Source organism: Poecilia reticulata, linkage group LG16, assembly GCF_000633615.1.
Source record: "Poecilia reticulata strain Guanapo linkage group LG16, Guppy_female_1.0+MT, whole genome shotgun sequence".
Taxonomy (NCBI): Eukaryota; Metazoa; Chordata; class Actinopteri; order Cyprinodontiformes; family Poeciliidae; genus Poecilia; species Poecilia reticulata.
Window position 1 is genome coordinate 32436603 of NC_024346.1, and position 22581 is coordinate 32459183.

The window sequence follows — 22581 nt, forward strand, 5'->3', positions numbered from 1 at the left end:
CACACACACACACACACACACACACACACACACACACACACACACACACACACATCTAAAGAGTAACCAATTAATCAATTCATAGTCATGTCTTTGGACTGTGAGAGAAAGCCAGAGAACCCATGCATGTACAAGGAGATCATGCAAAGATCTCTGCACAGACAGAGCTCCGGCTGGGGTTCAATTAAAGGTCACAGTGCTATGCCAGAGGTTAAGAATGTTAACTTTATGTGATGGCACCTGCTTTACACCGGTTTACGGTAATTCTTTGAATCATCCAAGAATAACACTGTCTAGTTTGTAGCTCTGAACTAAAATGTCAACAAACATGAGAACAGATTTTTAAAAATTCCAGTAAATTTCAAGGTTAACGTTTCAGCAAGTACTGAAGCATGTGGATAATAAAAGAATTTTGAAGCCAAATTTTCCCACCATTTAATTTCAACCGCTTTGACATTTTCACTAATAAAAACAAAACAAAAGGACAAGGCGTTCCTCAGGCTGCGATCTGTGCACATGTCACTCAATCCCAACCTGATTACCGCGTCTGATGGAATTATCATATTTACAATGAGACCTTTCTATTATAGCAGTGCGACCATTGTGCTTCAGATAGCTGCAGCGCCCGATGAAATGCAGGAACACGGGCGGGATGCAGCCGGTAAATGTCAGAGCAAATTTTGACAGACAGGAAGGTAAAAGCTGAGACAGGATTCCTGACTGAATCCAATCACAGGAAAGAGACTGGGATCTGAAGACTCTCCCTGTATTCCCCCATTAAACTCCAGTTTGTTCAGAGTTCAGAAGAGGCCCTACTTTCTCTCTCTCCCTTTAAAAAGCAAACGGTTTAAAATCAGTTCCTTAAAATCTAATTACACGTGTTAATGAGACAGACGCGTTCTGTGGGAAATGGGAAGTTTGGAGTGCAACACCGGCAGTTTCTCAGTTGTCTCTTCACCAGGAAGACCCGGGGAGTATTTAGCAGGAGGCGCTCCGGTTTGGACCTTTTCTTGGCTCCGTGCCTCATGAGTGTAATTTGGATGAGTGCAGCTCGCTTGCCTTTGGGCTCATTAACAACAATATAAACAGTAATTACTGTGATCGCCTAATTAATTCATTTAAAAATGCTGCACGGCATAAAAGGCACGAGCAAATCACTTCTGGAGATAACGATTTTACGGAGCCGTTGTTGACGCAATTAGCAATTTCATGTACCAAAATATAGCTGAAATAATTAAAAACTGTTATTGTTTTTTAGTTGTTGTTTTCTTTTGTCCTCTTCCACACATTTTATCATTCAGATAGTTTCTGTGTTTCTTCTCTGATCTTGCCTCTGTGAGCTTGGCAGCTCTGTAGCCCTGATAAATGTAATCCTCCCCTCTGGACACGTTCTTTTGTTTTTAGGCCATTTCTACGCCCCCAACCCCCCTCTGATCACCAGGCTTCCCCTCATAATGGAATTCTCTGCCTCCATTCTGAGGCTTTTTGTTAGTCTAAAGAATCGTCATCCAGCCCCTCAATTGTCCCTCAGCTCGGCCTGCATTATTGTCCAGTTAATTGTGATTAACAGTAATTAAGATTGAGCCGGACGGAAAGTGGATTTTGGCCTTGGCTCCGGGACAAAAGGAGCAGCCGCCGATGAAATTCCTACTTCTCGATTCGTCCTCACCACGCTCTCATCCGACGGAGATTGACTTCCAGAACGTCGTTTCGGCGTATGCCGACAATGGGACGCAGATATGTTCTGTGATAACACGTTGCTATTGTTTCTACATGATGAATAAAATGAGCTCATTAATGATGTGGAAAATAATCACTCGTACTGATTTATTCTGTTTTTATTTTCTTTCTCTTCTCTTTTTGGAACACTTAAAGCTTTCAGATCAGAGGTGCCCAAACATTTTTCCACCGGGGTCAAGTTAGAGGAAATCGAGGGCTACAAAATTGTCTTCACATTTTTATTAAATATTTTTCATTTTCACCTACCCTACCATAAACTACACAATATTTAATGACATTTTTGTTTCCTTTTTGGAGTTTTTTTTTTTTTTTGTCTACATGTTGATTCTGAATAACAAGAATACAATATGGGTTGTTCTTTCTTCAAAAACGCCTTATTATTTTTATTTAGCATATAGCTTAATAAACCAGTGCACCAAGTCTGCATTTCAGTAGAAATCAGTGGCTGTTTGGGGTCTTATTTACCATCAAATTAAACTGAATGCAGAAAATGTGGTTAATAAACACATAATAGTTTGGGAAGCTTTTCATTTTTCTGCTGTTTTTTAAAAGGCTTGGGCTCTGTGTGTCGTCATCAACCGCCAAATTGTGGTTCAAGGCCACCCAAAATCAATCCGAGGGCCCGATGATTACCCCCAGGCCACACTATGGACACCCCTGTTAGAGATCTTTTTTTTTGTTATTTAAGGTCAGACAGCAATGACCCCAGACAATTTCCTACTTATGATTCAATTTATTTAGAGAAGAAAGCTACACAAAATATGTGAAAATATGACTGCCCCCCTTGTTAAATTATGATTTATATTATTCAAATTTGGAGGCCACACCTAAGCTTGACTTCTTACTGACAACTAGAATCCATACATATCTTAAATAAAACTTGTCTGATGACAAGAAGTAGAGTGAATTATCTCACAAAGAATCAATTCAAACCTTAATCTAAAGAAATTCAGGAAAACGGATAAAAAAATAAACTGACATCCGTCTAGACAGGTTTACAAAGCCCATGTAAATTTGTTACAACAAAGGGGAGGGACATTATAAATGAAAAAAAAAACATTGAACAGTGGTGAATCTTTCCAGCAGTGTGCGTCCAGTCGACTCTTTGACGACTCCCCCAGGAGGCCATAAAAGAAGGCACACAAAAATGTAAGAGCTGAAGAAATCTGCAAACATTTGATATTAATCTGTTATCTTTAATTGCCTTCCGTAATTCTAAACCAAACTTTGCCATTCTAGTGTTCATTCATGGTGTGAGTAGAGTGTGTGAATGCTTTATGTTCAGGGTTCAGTCCTCTGACCCTTTAACACCCCTATTAGTAATCCTGCAAAATTTATTAGCACGTGTGGCACCGCTTCCTGTTGATTAGCTCTCTGCTCATTAAAGCGGGAGTAGATCTATAGAGCAATCTGGCTGATGTATGCGGACATGGGGGAGACACATCACTGTGGTTAGACATCAGCACACTGTAAAAACCAACTGGCTGAAATTAACCCAAAAATTTAATTCAGCAATTTGCAGATAGCCTTACTTGAATAAATGTTAAATAAAATTAGGAGGTGTAACTACCATCAGAGGCTTACAATAAATAGAGGAGTTAAGGTTATCTTTGAAAGACGTTACTCAGCAAAATGTTTTTAATTTCCAACTAGCCATAATAAACTGCATCTAATAAATAAACATACAGCAAAGAATGAGACTATGTTGGCCATTTTTGTTGCGATCATTGGATTTGTAAATATATCACTCGAAGGGCTTTTATAGTTTTAACATTTTTTAAAAAGAACCGTGACTTGTTTCTTATTTGGGGTAAAAATGGTAAAAATGCCAGGTAAAAATGTAATGGAAACCCACCCAGAGTTCAGTAAGTTTTACTTCCCATTAACAACATAGCAAACCTTTGACTCAACAAAACTAAATCTGATTCATCTCAACACGAGTAGATAAAAAAAATAAGAATTGTTTTTGAGTACATTTCTTACAAGTACCAATCTGAAGGAAATTAGCTAATTTGACACATGAACACATGTTTTTCTGACCCATGCAAAATCTGGTGTTGAAGTGAAAAGTATTAAAAATCATTGCAGGGTTCTGTGCATTATGTTTTTATCAACATATCACGTTAAATACAGACTATGAGAATAATTAATTAAAAACACATTTTTTCTGTTAACTTCTTTTTTATGTCAACTAGAAGGTTTAATTTGACAAATTGTTCAAGCAGATTGTTGTTCAGTTTCATGCCAGAATATTCTACATTGCTGTTTTTAATAGCAATAATATTTATTTAATAGTAAATTGATATGATGATGAACATTGCTATTTTTGGCTGGATAAAGGAATATTAAAAAACTGTATGAAGAATTATTATTTGTTAATAATAAGAAGAAAAACCTTTTCTGGAAAATGCAGAAAAGGTTCAAATTGTGAATGTTTTGCTGATGAATTTTGGATCATAACATTTTGCATGTTTAATGTAAATGAATGGACATAAATTACTCCAGATTTTTGGATTTAGATACAGCAAGTAGCAACAGTCTTAATATGTAATTACGCAAAATAATTTAGAAAGTCAGTTTTGGTGAAGCCTTTTGTTTTGGCATGCAACTCTTTTGACAACTGTGCAAGAAGACAGCCTCTGAAATAGTAATACTCCTTTATTCCAACAAGGGGACATGTGAATATTTTCTAGAACAACCACAGTTAAAAAGCCCAGGTGACAAATCATATCCCTTTCTGAAAGAAACGTCATTTGCAAGAAAAGCCTCATATTGTTCTGTTTAGAGAATAACATGAGCTTAATATTAAACCCATGCAGATCTAGTCATTGTCTTCTGCTTACTGTAAAGCTGCTAAAAACAAGGTAACGAGGAAACCAAGGTTTGGAGACAAAAAAAAAAATCAAATCTTGAGTATTCCTCATTTTGATGATTAGATTTAAGAAGGAGACGTTCAGATTGTACGTGATACTCCATCGCCACCTGGTGGGATTGGAAAAGCAGACAAGCGTGTAACACACTAAAATAGCTCTAGAATAGAAAAGAGAAACAAGTCAGTGCCTGTTTTATGGATCTCAATCAAACCAGGAGATCCAACTTCTTCTGATGCCAAAACAATCTTTCAAAAGTTGTCATGTACAACCAGCCTATGTTTTCCTGCCATAAAACTGAAGAGGCCTGTTGGCTAAAGAGATTTTAAATAGATTCCTGTCAGCAGCTGACAGGTAACAAAACATCTCAGTTTTGTTACCATTTGATGCTCAACCAAATAAGACGCTCCAGAAATAAACCTCAATCAACACTTTATATGAAGCCTTTTTAGTCCAAGGAACAGAGCCCTGGATCAGGACTGAACTGGGCTTTATGATACTGTATTAGTATGTATATGTTTTGGGTTATGCCAGATTGATTTAATTACACACTTACTGGCCACCTGTTAGGCACAACACCATGTTGGACCCCCTTTTGCTTTTAGAATCTACTCATGCTTTTTTAAATCAGCTTTCCCATTCGATTTGACAGTTTACCTCATAAAGAGACAGGTGAGTGTACGTATCAGTAGAAAACACTGTACAGTGGAACTGTTTGTCCTCTTACCTACATGTAGGTGATATTTGTTGTGAGTTAGTGCTTTATGAATAAACCTATCTTGAATTGAGTTGACGGTTCAATGACACAAAGAAGTCATCTGGTTGTAAAATATTGATTATTAAGAAGCACAAAACAGTTTGTTCAGGAAAATTATTGTCAAACTGCAAATAAACTAAAAAAATGCATTGCTTTCATTTGATGGTGAAGTTTAATGAATGTTATTTGGTCACTAATTGAGCCAACCTTACCTATTTACCTTTACATAATTATTTCCCTATTGAAACACACTTTACACAAATTACATTTCTCTACACTTTTTACTGTAAATATTGAGATTTTTAAGAAAAATGAAACTTTCTTATTAAGAGTAATATTTCATATGATTCACAAATAAAATTCATATTGTTTTAGTTATCGTTTATATCTCAATTGTCCACTAGATGGCAACCGAGTATAACTATAGAAACAAGATGGCAAAGGGCAAGTATAAAAGCAAAACCCGACGAGGTCTCACTCCTTTATTCTTCTGAATGCCAGAAATTACACATGGTCGTAACTTATACATATTATATATAAAAGGGTAGAATTTAAAAGGAAAGCATAAAACTATGGTTCTTGTTACTTTCGGCCTCGGCAAGAGCCCAAATAATTTAAACGGACGCAACTGCTCGGACCGGAAGAGAAACCCGTTTTTTCCTCACAAGCAAAACATCTTCTGTACGATGTGTTGGCTCTAACTAACTCCAAAAACACGGGCACTTGTGGACACATGTGTAGCCTCGTTTCTGTCTGCAGAAGGGCCGAGCCAGCGGTGGAAGAAGAGGGGTACATTTGTTTTTCAAGGGGTAAGTCACTGGTGCGAGGACGGCAGGGAGCTGCGTTTATTCAGCGTTTAGGCGTGTTTCTGTTCCTCAATATTAATACAACAAAAAGAGTTAGCAAAATGAAGCAAATGGGTTCTCCTCATTTCATCGAAGAAATAAAAAAACAGCCCCTGACATTTTTCATAGATAGTTTCCATTACATTGTTTTGGTGCAGCATGTACGGTGCAACAAAGTTATTAACGATCCTTATGAACGACGTTCATAAAACCATTAACACATTAGCTTGCTAAGCTAATTGGAGTTTTCTGGTTAGAAATTTTGTCTCCGACCGACTGGATGCTGGAGACTTGATGGTACCCTCGATATTGTCCCGCTGTTGTTACATAGACCCGGCTGCATTTGTCAACATGTTGGTGTTCTGTTGGTGTTGCATTCAGGGGTAGCATAAGCACACAGCATGGATTTACAACCCTGTTCTGAGATTGAAAGTTCTGAAGAGCTTTGGCTGAATGTTCGTGGGAATGTTCACAATGTTCATATCAAACAAAACAAAGACACGTCTTCTACTTATGTTCTTATGTTTTCTATTTCTGGAACGGCTGTTCTGGTTGCATAAAGCCTTTTGCTTAGCTTCAGAAAAAGTCTTCAAACACCGAACATTATCCCATGTTGAATTTACATAATCCAAACAGTTCCCGTAATAGAAATGACTTTTCAGACTCTGTGAATTTGATGCAAAGAATATGCTTAAGTAAGTATTCTTTATTCTGTACTTTATATACCTCACATTCTGTAATACCTTCAGCCAGTACAAATTTTTGATGTCCGAAGAACGTTTCCATGTCTATCAATGCCCTGTAGAACTGAATGTAGCAGAGATAACTTGTTAGACTCAGTAGATTTTGTAACTGATTTGGTCAGCTCTCACTTCATTGCAGAGACATTTCAGACCATTTTTCTTTTCAACATACCTACATACCATACCATTCAGGTACACTTTGCCAGATTAGAACCCCTGTGGTCTTCAGAACCTCCCCAGTTCCTCGTGGCACTGATTCAACAAGATGTTGGAACCAGTCACTAAACATTTTGGTCCGTGTTATATGATCTCATCTCTCAGCAGCTGCAAATTCATTGCCTACAGATTCCATCATGTTCCATGTTCATGTTCCATGGTCCTCTGTTGGGTTGAGATCTGGTGACTGCAGAGGCCATTGGAGTTCTCGTTGGCATGAGGGAAGAAAGAAAGCAGTTTAAGATTATTTAAACTCTGTAAGATATTGCCAATCTGTTATTGCCCCATGTTGGTAAGGTTGTGTGAATGGTAGACTCTGTGGTCTTCTCTTGCAGTAGTCCATGTGCTTCAACTGCCGCGTTTCCTCTGAGCGGTACAAAACGAGTCGAGCGTTTTACGGTCCGGTGTATTGGACTCTCACTGGGCTGGCAGGTTGCAACCCAAACCCCAAACATGGCATTTGGGTTGCAACCAAACTAGTGTTAGTGTGACAACAAATATGATGCACTAGTATAGGTTGTGCCTGTGACAAGCAGTCATGTTTTAATGTCCCCCAGTCGATGGACTATGGATGGTGTTTTGTGATGCTAGTAGCACCACCTTAGCTGTGCCGTACTATTGTCCTGTGGATCTCCAACTGAAGGGGTCCAAAATAGCATTCTGCACTCACTTCCTGCTCAGTAGAAATGAAGAATTAGTCTTTTTCAGCAAGTCATCTACATGGTGATATGGATTGAGTTACTTGACTGATTTTATATTTCTGTTGCAATCGGACAGGTGAGCCTAATAAAATGGCTGCCGACAATATGCTCCAATTATTGCATATTTTGCAATAAATGACCAACTCTCTCAAAACTCTCTCAAAGTCCCAACACGATTTCAATAATGTTGAGGTCTGGACTTTGACTGGGCCATCTTAACATCTTGACCCTGGTCCTCTGTTTGCAAATCAAGCCCAAATATCGCCTCTCTAACACCATGCTTAACAGTTGTTAAGAGGAGTTTCTGCAGATAAATTGGCTTGTTTTTTCTAAACATGTCACTGTGGATTTTGGCCAAAAATCTCTACTTTAGTCCCATCTGTTCAAAATACATTCTCCAGAAGTCTTGGGAATCATTCAGATACAACTTTACAAATCAAAGTCGCGCTGCCATATTCTGTTTAGGGAGAACAGACTCTTTCCTGGGAACTTCTGGACACAAGCCAGACTCGTTCTGTAGCGTCTTGTCATGGAGTTTAACATTTACGAGGTTAAGTGAGGCCCTCAGAGTCTGGGATTGAGCTCAGAGATTGTTTTACAGATTCTTTGAGCATTTCTCTCTCTCTCTCAAGTTGAGATGAATTTACTGGGATCTCCACTAAGGGAAAGATTGGTTGGCTCTGTTATTTTTTTTTAGTTTTTATACAAATAGAAGGAAAGTGCTGAAAACACAGATGTTAAGGAATGTTTGATAAAACATCCTCATCGTATTAGTATGTCCACCAGAGAGCACTGATAGGACAGCTTCATAAGTGTCCCACTCACTGTGCAACTTTAGCACTTCTCAGCTAAAAAAAGATAGCACTTAAGAAAATATTACTCAATCAAGTAATTTTTAAATTCTGATAACAGCAATCATAGGCTTGCTTAAAAATGCAGTTTTGTGCAGATTTACATTGAGACAAATATACCATATTTATTGGAGCTTTGCAATGAAATTTCACTCAATGTGTATTTTAAATCCACAGCTGAGTGACAGTAAAGTCTATCTATGTTTAATATATTGCTAAAGTAGTTAAATTTGCCACATCTTGTAGTAAATTTACAAGATGATGTCCATCTGTTTGTCCGCTTGCCTTTGTCTGCTAATTAAATTATTATACAAGGTTATTAGAAAATTTTCCAAATAATAATCTGAAGTGTGTGGCGTTTTATTGTTTTGAACCTTTTTGAGTTACTCCATAGAACCACCTTTTAATGTAATTACAGCTACATTGTTGTGATGTTTCTGTCAGATGTGATATATACAGAATGACACATTGACCCATGCTCTCCTGTAAAATGGTTCAAGCTCAGTCAGATTTGATGGAAAGAGTCTGTGATAATTTTTTTTAAGTGTTTGCCAAAAATCCTCTATCAGACTTGGATCTGGACTTGGACTGTGTCATTCTAAGTAAGGTTGCATCGATTCCAGCTTTTTCGCCGATTACCAATCATCAAAACGCTACCTCCTGATTCCGATTTTAGCTGATACTATGTTTTTTTTGTCTGGAAAGTCACTAAATTGGCAGAAGTGAGTGACTATTGTTAACCGCACATTCACAGACATGATCTGGTGGGTGGGTCTGTCTCACAGCAGAGCAGAAAGAGGACAGTGGCTGATTTTCAGACCTTTGTAGAGTTGGATAGGATCGGTGGATAAGGTGGGTTTCTCATAATCATACGATTCCCAGTCTCCCAAACTCCCAAGAAAGTAGATCTGCTTTAACTTCAGACTGAGAAAAAATGTTGTGCGTTTTTATTTGGTGTATGTTAATTTCTGGTTTCAACTGTACATAACAGGAATTAACAAGGGTAAACTCTTTAGTGTGGATATACGTAGCAGTTTGTGTAACTTGTTTCGCTTTAGATGTAAAACAAGCTGCACATCAACAGACTGTTGCAGACAGACATAATCAGTTATCAGCGATGAACAGCTTTCATTAATATCAGGGCCAGTTTATCTTCATGATAAATCTACAGCTGAGACAATGTATTCAGCAGTATAAATCGCACTGTCGATAAATACTAATTATTCCATGATTCTTATGACTCATTGATTTTTGTTTTTAGCTCATGTAGTTTACTTTAACATAAATAAAATCCTGTCAGATCTGAGAAGTTTTAACTTTCATAAATCATCTAGACGGTATCAAGATAGAATGCGTGTAATAATAATGGGTTTGTATTATTTGCATCATTATTTGCATGCTATCCTTAGGTCACATGTAAGTGAGGAGACTTAGAGAACAATTTTACTTGTAAATTGATCCATTCCCATTTAGAATGTTTTCATATATATTTTGTCTCAGGTGTGGCCAGTGTTCACAGACAGTTGTTGATGGTGAAGCAATGCTGCAGGAGAATGGGTTCTCCTGCAGCCTGGAAGCACAGACTTATTCAGCACATGTCCACACATGACAACTGGTAAGCAACAGAACCACATCAGTGGATTTCAGGATAAGAATTATGCCAGACCTTTTGTGACTAGCTTAACAGCACATACATGAGCGTGATTGACAGCGCTAAGACCCTCCTTCTGGCTCTGATTGGTTGTTTCTGACAGAAAGTGGTGCATTTCTTCAGATAGCTGTAGGACCACAGAAAGGAGGCAGAGGAGTTTGATCTTTTTCACGGATTATCTATCTCATATGCTACTGTCAGGATATTGACAGTTTTAACAAAGATGTTCAAAACATATTTTTATTAGTTTCCTATACAGCATGAAACATGTAAAAATCTCTGACACCACTGTCACCAAGTTCCCACACACATCTCGACACTCCACCAATTTTATTTTGTTTGTTTTTTTTGTCTGAAATGTTCCTAAATATAGCAAGAAAGTTGCTGAGTTGGTAACAGTGTGGCGACTTGTTAACTACAAATGTGCAGACCTGACCTGGTGTCTGTCAGTCAGCCAAACCTCTCGCAGCAGAGCAGAAGAGGACAGTGGTTGATGGTTAGACCTTTCCTGAGGTATAAGATCAGTGGATAAGATTGGCTTCGCATGTAAGTATCGACCAATCACTGATTTCCCTAAATTAAGCAAATCGGCACCAGTATAGCGGGTGGCCAATAAATCTGTGCCTCCCTAGGTGAAACTAACAATATTTTTTTGAGATACAGAACAAAATATTTGAAATCTACAATCGTATGTCAACTAAGTCTTAGAAAAATGACGTTCAATCAGTCTGAATTCCACATTTATGTGGTTTTATTTAAAAGTCTCGTTTTGATAACAGTGTGTGAGTCATCCTGCTCAATACTGGACATATGGTACTGCCACTGAAACCCATAATAAACAGTCATTAGCTTTTCTTACCAGAGCCTTAGAGAGGTATGAGCTTGTCTCAACCCCGGTATGCAGAATTGGACCACTCAATCTTTTCTGCAGTATACCTAGAAGTTGGCTTGCTTGGTTTGCTCTAAAGCTCATATTCCTTATCTCACACAGCCTTAGTGTGGGAAACGCTTTCAACATTTGTCTTCCAGTTTTCCCAGGATGGACAGCCTGGATTGTTTGCATTCTTCATTGAAACCAAGGATGCAGCTATGCTGCAGTCCTCTGCTCCCACAAGAATATTTGTGATTCTAATTTCAGACACAGATTACAGATTTTTTATTATTTGTCATGACAGTATTTGTTGGCGTGCTCCTTTTAAATGTTAATGTCACAGGATGAAAGAATGTGGGCAGAGCAAGAAGCAAAGAAATCCAAGAATAAAATCTGAAATTTGAAGAGAATCCTGAAACTGCTCATCCAACTTTTTGTGTGATCAAACTTCATAATAGATCCTTGAAGAGTCACAGAGCTGTCAAACAACACCTTCATCCTGTGGTTCAGAGAGCTGTGCAGTTGTTGTCTTGTGTCTCTGTTCTGCTTCACACCCCTGTGGGTTTGTGGCTTGGATCAAACACGATCATCATTTGTCAGCCTGTTGTTTCCCATGGATAAAGTGATGAGAGCTTCACTCTAACAACAAGCTGTGCTACCCTCAGCTTCTATTAAAAGACCTTGCATACCACACCCTGGTGCCTTTACATTAACAGAGGGGTGGATTTATAGAGCAACATGATATAAGCTGTTGATGAGATTTACAATATCAAAGTTTAATAAAGAGTGCAGACACAGTTCCATTAAAAAGTATTTGCAGATTCCATTTTAACTGCATTAATAATAATTAATGTTATTCAAACCAATGTCCAAATATTGCTTCCCCCTGAACTGTTAAGTGCTTTTGGAGATCTTTTAGACTACTTCGGGTTGTCAGACAGGTTCTGTTGTAATAACTTCTTAACTTTGCTGGTTAGCAAAGTTAAGTGTTTTATTTAACTGCAAAATTAAATAAAACAAAATTGTCTAATTACAGTTAATTCATTATTTAACAATTGAGTTGCTCTGGCAGAAACAAAAATCTCTTTCTGCACCATTAAATATAATAATTATAGCAACAGTAAACAACACTTAAACATTAACCAGGACCATACTGTGACTGTTCTTATCCGTGCAACATGAACCTAATACGTGATGAAAACCAGCCATGAGCTTCACTCCCTGCGCTCATACCTCCACCCCGTTCTGTTATTGTATTTATTCATCAATTAAATAAATATTTAAAATGAAATAAAATAATACTAGCTGTTGCACTGTGTGCAGAACATTATAAGCAAGCAAAGTTGTGAAATACAGAACTGCTCTCACTAACAGAGTCTCGATTCCTATGTTTCAGGGTGAAGAACCTTTCAAAAATATCAGATTGTTCGTGAATGTCACATTATTGTGGAAGTAAAAGATAGTAATACATACAACATGTTATATTATGGTTTCTTTCAGCTAAAAGAATAATTATTTTTTCTTAGGTGTTACAGCTAATAGGTGCAGTTTGTCAGCGCGGGGCACCAGTGCTGGCAGGCCCAGATCTGTGTGCCAGTGGCATGCATTGCATATGTATTATAATCTGTTTCTAAAAACAATACAAGTTCCGAAGCTCTCCCAATGAGAAACTGAAAAATATTCTTGCAGACATAAATGCCTCCAGTTATATAACTCGTCCTGGAGTTTTCTTTCCACCAATACCTTTCTGGTGGACATTGTCATCTCCGAAGTATGGATATACGCCTGCTGACTTCAAGATGTCCAATTAGTCTTGCGTCCTACCATTTTCTCTTGCGGCTAAAGTATCCATCTGCATGTTGTAATCTGGAGAAGTTCCCTTTCCTTCTCTTCTAGCACTTACCCAAACTGCAAAAGTTATCTGCGCCGGCCCTTGACCATATGCAGGAGAGGTAAACTGACCTGTGCTGGGGTCAGTTTACAGAAATGTTAAGTCACAACGTGTTTCTTTCAAACTGTAATCTCTACCAAAAATTAAAGCATGTGAATGGTCAATAAAGTCAGGTATATTCATCAGCTGTGGGTTTCCGCCAGCCCTTAAAAGAACTCCAATTTACTCTGTCAAAAAGCTAAATTCAAATATAAATATTACCATTTTAAAACTTCCAAAAGCACAGGGTGTTTTCATGACTTCAACAAAATGAAAAATCACTATCAGAAATTGGTGTTTTTTATCTTTTTATTATTATTATTATTTTTTTTTCCCTCCGTTTCTGCTCTGGCAATTTGTTCCTACTTTTCACATGATTGATGGTGCAGGGATTTGATACGATTGACCCATTTTTTTTTTAAATTTCTTTTCTCCTCACAATGTCCCCACAACTATTTGTGAGCTTTTACATAGTAGCCACTGTGTGTCTTTTTACCAGATGTAAAAAGAAGTCAAATTAAGCCAGAAATCAGGCTTGTTAAAGGTCACTTAGAATTACCTAAATGTATTTCTATTTTCTAAATGCCACAAAAATGAGAAAATATGTAGTTAGAAGTAATTATGATTCTGTTTCACAGCATAACCATTTTGTATAATGTCTTTAAATATAATGAGCTATCTTACGACATAACTGTCTATTGGCTTGGTGCAGAGACTTTGAACCAACATCAACATTGACCAACATCAGTGTTTGACATCACTAATGCGCTTCTTGAAGAACGGTCAAAAGGTCCTATAAACACAGCTCTAACAGAACAGTTGAAACTGCTATAGCTTCAAAGAGTGGGCCAGCATTATATTAAGTCATGTGGATTAGCAATTTTATGTCAGTAAAGTCCCTTTGTGTAGCATCACCTCAACACCATTCACAAACTAAGCTTGTGCAGAAGTTGACATTCTGGCTAGTACAACCTGAGGTCAGACACAAACACTCAAAAGCTGCTTTGCACTATACAGGCCTTGGTGAGCAAACGGTCATGAAAGTTACATCAGCTGAAGTATGGTTGGCTGGAGACTGCTGCTAGGACTGTCATGTTGCATCAGAAAAAAATTATAAAATAAAACTTTTGGACCTCCAAAGTGGAAATGTTGAGCTTGAGAGAACGATATAGTATGACCACATCCTCCCAGCTGTGAAGCACGGTGGTTTGCAATAACAGTCAAGTTGTTGCAGTGACCACATTGAAATTAAAAGAAGGGTGAGGAAGAGTTGATCAAGAAAGCTGTACAGAGATAAAAACGTACACACTTGGTTAAGGTGTTGCATGATGCAGATACACTTGATACCAGAAGCTCACACGTACTATATAAAAAGACTCACACCTTTCTATTTAATACTTTCTGAAGTTAAATCAGACTTCTCTTGGTTTAGTCTGAAATAGTCCCGGCCCCCATTTGAGATCAGAAGATGCTAAAGAACATGCCGTGGTTAATTCACCGCTCAAGTGTCCCCTCTCCCCGTCGCCTTTCATCGGCAGCCAGCAGCAAGCAGGTCATCAGACCAGATAATAAAATGTAACATTCCCTTTGCTAAGTTCATGTCCAAAATAATTCTTCTTAAAATAATGACTCGATATTTGCACTTATAATTGAGACCTTTTTTTCATTTTATCTCAAGATGTTTTTTAAGTGTAAATTTCAACTTGTTGGAGTTCTTTAAACAATTGTTCACTAAGTTACCTGTGTTCTGCTTCAGTTAAATAACTTTGTTTAGTGAAATATTGTACTAGTCTATGTTGCCTTATTGGACAGTGATTCAAAAATTATGAGATTGAAAATGTGGGTCCACTTGAAAAAAAACTTTGGTGCACCAGTGCAACCAGTGCAAAATTATATTTATATTTGAAGGAACACCATCACAACTATGAAGTAGCATCATGTAGTGGAACTGGTACGCTTCATCAAATAATGGTCAGTGGACATGCAGCTAATGTCACACTTATGCAGAAAAAGTAAAGGGGTTCTTATCAAGGCTGTATGCAAATGAAAGGAAAAATCTTTTCTTTTTTTTTTTTTTTTTTACTGAAAAGCTCATATGAAATTTATGATTATATTATGACTGGCTGGCCAGTGTGAAGTAATGTGTGTGAAAATACACTTTCAGATTGCAGATGACTGCTAGCTGACTTTTGGCTTTGTGATTAGTCTAATGCCATTCTGTGACCCGTGAAAAGTCGGGGCTATCCACTGTCAATCTGTCAGATCATAGATGACTTTAAACATGACGACAGATTGGAGTTCAAAGGCTGCATTGTGTAGGATTTTCTGATTTTTCAATACAATCCTTCCCACTGTAACTGGTTCGGACTCTGGTGGAGTTCTTCTCCAATCTTTTTTTCATTGTAGTCAAAGTGTTTAAGGTAGTCGAGAACTCGCTGAAACATTAATCAACCTTGACATATTTTTTTGTTATAAACTGGAGAGAACTTGAAGCCATTTATGGAGAACATGTGTTTGCTTTTATGATGCGGCACTGTACATTGCAATAGCGTTGGCACCCGCAATTTCAACAACTTTTTTTTTTTTTTGGACCGCAGACTTATCGTTTCCTAATCACTCTGCTGGGCGTAGGCGGCACAAATGTGACTCTTCTTTGGATCCATATGGTTTAGGTCTGAAGAGTTTACAGTTACACTCTGAGGGCTTTTTCATCATATTCGAGAAATCATCTTTGATTTAGCACTTCATCTTTTACTGCACCCATCTGTCTGGATGCTTGAAAAACAACATTGCTCACTGGCTCTTCAAAATGTCAGCTGTACTCACCAGCTGGCTTTAATAACTCAAGTCAGCGTGTATATGTCTGTCTCTGTCAGCCTTACCATTCTTCCGTAACATTAGATCAAAATACAGAATTCGACTGTCGGTGTCAAACAACATTATTATTCACTAAAGTGTTCAGTACTACTACTTTAATTAACACTTAAACGGTTAAAAGGTACTAATTCTACTGTAAAAATAACCCACAAAAGTACTTGTTGTACTTGGTTTTGTGACAACTGAAGCTACATTCAGGAGAATACAGTGTGAGTGACTCCTCGCAAATTGTATTATTTAGAATTTTTTAGTCTGTGGTTTACTTTATCCGATATGCAGCAAGCATAAACCAAGCTTACGCTAGCTTTGCAAGTCGAGGGAGTGATGTGATGATGACTTACGGTTTGTCCAACCAGTTATCCATACAATTCAAAAGCATAAACATGACACAAAAAAATCGCCTGTCGATTTCTAGGTTGACAGCCAATTTCATCAGGTAATACGTCACATTAAGAAGGTGACAATTTACATTTGAACCGGTGTGTTTGCTTAAACCTGACAAACTTATAAAAATTGGTCAACTGTAACTATGACAACCACCCATTTTGATTCTGTTTGTCCATCAAAGAAAATATGATGCAGAAATCACCAGAATCACAATAATTGCACAAAAAAAGAAAATTGCTTGCTTCTACGTTTTACTGGAAAAAGGGGAACCAAGCTTTAAATAACTTGTCCAACAACTGAATACCAAACTTAGTACTACTTCTTCTTCAACTTGTCTTTGCTATCACTGTTACTGGTGTATAAAAAAATCGTAGAAAAAACATTGCTTAGCCTGGTGGGGGAGCAAGTAAAGCCTGGTGGCCCACCAGGCTTATAATACACTGGTTAAAACCCAGTACTTACTCAAGGGGACAGAACACATTTTTATGCTTTTGACATACATTTCTATACAGCATTTTTATTTGTATATAGCAAAATTGAAAACATTTATCCTTTCCCATTACACACTACATTATATCACAGAAACTCCTTCCAAAAATACCTAGAATTTAATGGCTATTTAATGGCAACCAAAACCAGAAAAAGTTCAGCGTGCAGCAAAGGAGAGGTAGGGTGTGACATTCTTGAAATGACAGTTTTGTTAGAGGGACTGCAGTGAGTAGGATCCAAACCACAGCAGCCACGAGTGAGGGAGCAACAGAGAATGACGGGGGGTGGGTGAGTGGAGGGGCTGCATGTGGGAGGTAATCACAGCGAACATAGAAGGCAACACATTGCGGTCTCAGCCCAGTTTTCTGGAGCAGATGAGCGAGCGAGTGAGCAAACAAGCGCGTGTCGTCCAGACACCCACTCTGCCTGGGCCGGTGTCCAAGGAGATTATAAAGACATTGTTACGTCTTTCTCTGTTCGCCTCTCAGTGCATTATGTTGTTTTTAACACCGTTTTAAGATGCATCCAAGGCTGTGTTTTTTTACATGAGCTTTTGAAAAGGGATCCATCCCACTCACCATTACTATATAGCAACCAGACTTACGTCATCGCTTCAGAAGAGCAGTGACGGCTTATTCTAATATGCCCACCAAAGCTGATGTTGAATTTGATATTTTGTAAAACAGACAGGTCACTTAACAGAGCTCACTTTGCACCATCCAGACTTTGTTCAAAACATCGTTAGGGAATGTTTGAGGGACTTGATGTGTGAGTTAGGTCCTTTGACACAGCGGCGTGAAGTTTGTGTCTGAAACAATGTCCCTAAGGGAAGAATCTCCCCTGTGTGACAGCTGCATAGGCTGGCAGAAGGGATTTGCTTAGTGGTCAGCAATTTGTTCTTCATTTTCATAAAATGTACCAGTCATATGCCTAATTTTCATGTCTGGTGTCGTTTTTCCACACAGCACTTCTAAATGATCCGTGCTACATTTCATGCTGCAGAAATAAGCAGGAAAAGAAAGTGACAAAGTTCAAGAGAAAATACCCAGAAAAGAGGAGCACAATCAACATCAACTAGTTTAATCTGCGGTTCTGCTGTTTCTTTTATGGTTAGTGTTATCCTCCTCATTTCAGCAGTTATAGAGTCCCTCTTCCATTTCAATCCCGGTCATTACTGGGTCTTCCTGCTCAGGCGACGTAGCTAACGACGCCTCATATAATGCATGAATGCAAACACTTGCACATGCTGGAAGAGCTTTTTAACGTTTGCTCGTTCTCTGTGCAAATGATCTCGTGTTGCAGCTTTCACACCTGATTCCGCAGCTTTCGCTTTACCTCCAATACGCACCAAAGACGTTGCCATGGTGCCAGTAAAAGGCTGTGGTTTCCCTGGTGTGACATTTTGTTCAAAGACAACACGAGCTCTCCAAACTCTGTGCTTGTCGGTGTCTCAGTGCATTTATTTCCTTTATGTCTTTGCTCTCACCGCTGTGCTCAGACTGAACCCATATGTCTCCACAGGGGATCGCACCACTTCTTTAGTGGCTTTTAGAAACCGAAAAACAACACACTGTAATTTCTACCAAAAAAAAAAAAATGAAATGGAGTAAATTACAAAGTGGTGAAATGGCCACTGTAGGTAGCTGTTTTTTTTTGGCTTACTTAAATGGTTTTGAGATGATGTAATGGCATTAAGACCAAAGTCTGGAAAACAACGCTGGCTTCCATCATGGATTTTTAGATCTAATTTTAGTAGCTGTGTGCTGCTTTTCCCTTTTTTCTCTGAGTAATTTTGTTATTGAGCCAAAAGTTGCATTCCATGTATGGTCGTTAGACGGGCCAACTCCTACAGCATTAATGTTTGCTCTAGTCGCAAATGGTGTGTGAAATATGGTCACACTTGGGACAGTCTGTGGTGTCTACATTCTGCTTTTATCTGAAGATGTTCTGTTTTCACTCATGGGACTATAAAAGACCTGTTTACCTAAACCAGCTCTTACAAAACCAGAGGAACAGTCTGGTTTTTAAAGCATCAGTGGATTAAAGCAGCCTTTACTGTTTTGTGTTTTATTTTACACACTTGCTGGTTTTTTCTCTCTGCGTGGTGCAAGGTAGGGAATGTAACTCAGAATATCTCATAAAATCATGGCTAGGAATACAAATTCTCTCAAATAATGGTTGCCCATTTTATCAAAATTAACTTCCATTTTAAAATCACCTTGTGCCATATCAGTATTAATGCTTTTAAGCTAATTGGGCTTTGCTGGCACAGCTCTACACACCTCAGAGTAATAACTGAGCCTTTGAAATGCCTATTGAAATACTTGTGAGACTTCTTTGTAGTGACTTATACATTCTTGTATGGTTTCTTAATATTTTCACAGTATCAGAAATGTGTATTGTTTTATTTACATTCAGCATAATAAGGAGAGGGACAAGGGCTTTAACTGATCCCAAAAGACCATACATGTTAGAAGTGGTTGTCTTCCTCTGCCAATAACTAGCAACAAACCTTTTTTTTCTGTCGGCGATGTATTTGAAATTCAGCATTTTAAGACAATTCTAAGTAGTATTTGGAAGATTCACTGTATTACAGACCGCTACAAGAGATCTTTCCTGACAACAGCCATCACCGTCTACAATAACTCTGAAAACTTTCAATTAATGAGTTACAACATTTAATTTTCCTTTGGGATCAATAAAGTATTTTTGAATTGAATTTGAATTGAATTGAATAAACTCAGGTTTAAGACATAATATTGGTTTTTGGTTTGTCATTCATTAAGAAGGACACAGCAAGAGCTTGTGAGATATCTTTCATAATCAGAGTAGAAAGTACTTTAAGCAAGATACCCTGATACCTTCATTCCATTATCAATGTTAGACACTCCTATTTTGAAATAGCAAAGGAAAAAGCTCTGAAGTTCTCTTGTTGTACTGTCTGAATTGACTTAGTACTGCATATTATACCAGCTGACCTAATCTAGTAAGCAAGACGTTTGCATGGCAGTGTTTTTGGGTTCTTGGTATAAAAGTTAGATATTGATACCTTTGAGTTCTGGGTCTGCCTCCAAAACCTCCAAAGAAAGATGCCCAGAAGGATTCCTGATCAGATGCCCGAGCCATCTCACCCAGGTCCTTTTGATGTGGATACAAACTCAAAAATTGAGTGTCTTAGATTTTTAGTTCTTGTGACGCTATCTCCATGCATTGTCTCGTCTCTTGATCGTGTGTCATGTTTACGCCTGTCACGATAACAAATTTTGCTGGATGATAAATTATCCCAGAAGTTATTGTGACGAACGATAACATTGTTGTTTTAAGACCACTTTCAAGTAATATAATATAATGGTATAATAATGCAAGAACACATTCTGAAATATTAATAAACTTTAAATTCTAATGAACATTTAACACTGGAACTGGAAGACATTATGAATGTTAAAAATAAATAACAAAAACAAGTAAAATGACTAAATTGTCCTTCAAACAAAGGGCTGCTTAAGTCACCACACTGAAGACTTTTACCAACCAGTTTCTGATGCATAATCTCCTTTTCAGCAAAGACAAAAATCTTTGCTTAAATGAGCGTAAACCAAATTTAGTTGTTTCCATCAACCTTTCCTTTTCTTTTCACTCTTCGTTTTTCATCTCGGTACCCAAAACGCTGCTGCCACGTTTAGTACGGCGGATACTCTGATGAGCTGTCTGTATTAGCCGACTCCATGGACGCTACAGGCCACCTGGGCCGACAAGAGTGTTGAGCTTAAAGCGTTCTTTATATCTGTAGATGTGCTTCATCAGACAAAGACAGACTGACAGCACCAGGATGGCACTTTGTTTTTACAACCCAAGCAGTTACTCAGTGATAATTACTCCAAGTGATCTCATTTAGTGGCAAGAGTAACAATAACCTGAAACCATTTGCCCTCGCGTCTTCTTTTCCTTCCAGTTCTCAACACTTATTTAAGTCAGGGCACTCTTGATTTCACACATTTAAAATAGATACTTTTAAACTAATTAAACAATGAAGAATGTTTTTATTAATGTTTTTTTGTTTTTACCAGTCCCACTGAACTAATCATTAGCATGATTTTTAAACTTTTAAACTTGTTTAACTTCTTGTGTTGTATTCTGTTTTCCCTCAGGTCTAAGTGTGAGGTGGGAAAGGTAGTGGTCCTGCTGTAAGCCCAGAAGAAGACGGGTTTGTACACCAAACTAATATACCTCTGTCATTTCTTTTACCCTCAACAATGATTTTCTTATTCACTGCTGAATAAGATTAAAAAAGCTGTTGAACAGCAATAGAGTAACACTACAATTCTTCTGCTTATCAGTGCTGTGTAGTGACTCTGCAGTCTCTGCAGACTCTGTTCTTTTCAATAGAACAACAATACATAAGTCTCTAAAATGTATGGCATGGTTTTATTAACAGGGTTTCATGATCCTGATTGTTGTTAGAAGGTCCTGAGTTTGAATCTGGGTTTGGGTTCTTTCTGCATGGAGTTTACATATCCTCTCCAGTAGTACAGCTGCTTCCACAGTCCAGATATAATAATTGGTCTTGCTGCAGTCAGCTCACCCAGGACAGATGTTGGTGCCAGATGTAAACGGGACACAAGGCTCAGGGCAGGGGTGAAAGTAGTTTTAAATTCTTGGGGGTACTATGACAACATTTTTTATATATATATATATATATATATATATATCTTTGTGTGCTTTGGAGTTTCTGTGCTGATTAATTGTTTTGCGAAGGAATAAAAGCTGAAAAAAGCTTGATTTTTATTTTGCGATCATTAATAAGCCTCCCTGAACACCGCGGTGATTGATTAGTTAATTTTAAACTCCTGCTGTGTTATTTTGATAATCGAACCGAAACGCCCAGAATTGCGCAAAACTTTGTTGAAACAATAATCATTGAAATTATTATTGTTTTTGGGTCATTAATTTGAACACGTTTTGTTGATTTTTTGTTGTTCTTTAATAAAGTTACGAACGTTTTAAGCGAGCCAGAGGAGGACGTGCTGGTCTCAGCGTCCTGGCGCGTTCAGTTTGTCACCTAAAGCCGAGATCGACTCAAAACCTTCTGCGATCGACGTATTTCAGCCCTGCTCTAGCAAAGCATGAACAGTTCAGAAACAATATGATATGGGAAAAAGTTATTTATTAACTGATTAAGTCGTGTTTTAGATTGTTCTTGAAAAACTAATCAGTCACGGCTAATTAGTGGGCGCAGTCTCGGCTGCACAGTGAACCCACAGATTTTTTACAGCCCCACCTCTGTCTTGCAGCTACTGCGTACCCCCGCTAAATCTTTTAGGGGTATGCAGTACCCTGCTGTACCACCTTACTTTCACCCCTGGCTCAGGGTCAATAAGAAGGATATCAGTACTGTTATACAACTTTAGAGTGATGACCCGATTCAGTTTCTGTATTTGAAGTGAGCATTATGGCGAAAAGCTGATGCACTGATTGGGTTTGTGTCTTTCTACTGACCCTACTGACTTAAATAAAAACAACTGACGTAATATAAACGCCAACACTAAATCCTGAGTTCAACATCTGTCTAAATCCTCTGTCTCTTAAGCTATTTTTTTAGTAGGGTTGTTGTAAACAATTCTTTTTATAATCGCATAACCTATTTATTATTCTG

The 22581-nt window shown here is 38.0% G+C and overlaps 1 protein-coding gene across 2 annotated transcripts in view; it reads left to right on the forward strand.

The window, feature by feature from the left end:
* The first annotated feature begins 5902 nt into the window (after window positions 1-5902).
* The window catches only part of ncalda (neurocalcin delta a), an 88823-nt gene continuing 72144 nt past the window's right edge, over window positions 5903-22581 (forward strand). For both annotated transcript variants that reach the window (XM_017309685.1, XM_017309686.1), the window contains exons 1-2: window positions 5903-6176; window positions 21077-21132. The gene's annotated coding sequence lies outside the window, so the exon portion shown is untranslated. The remainder of the gene's footprint in view (window positions 6177-21076; window positions 21133-22581) is intronic.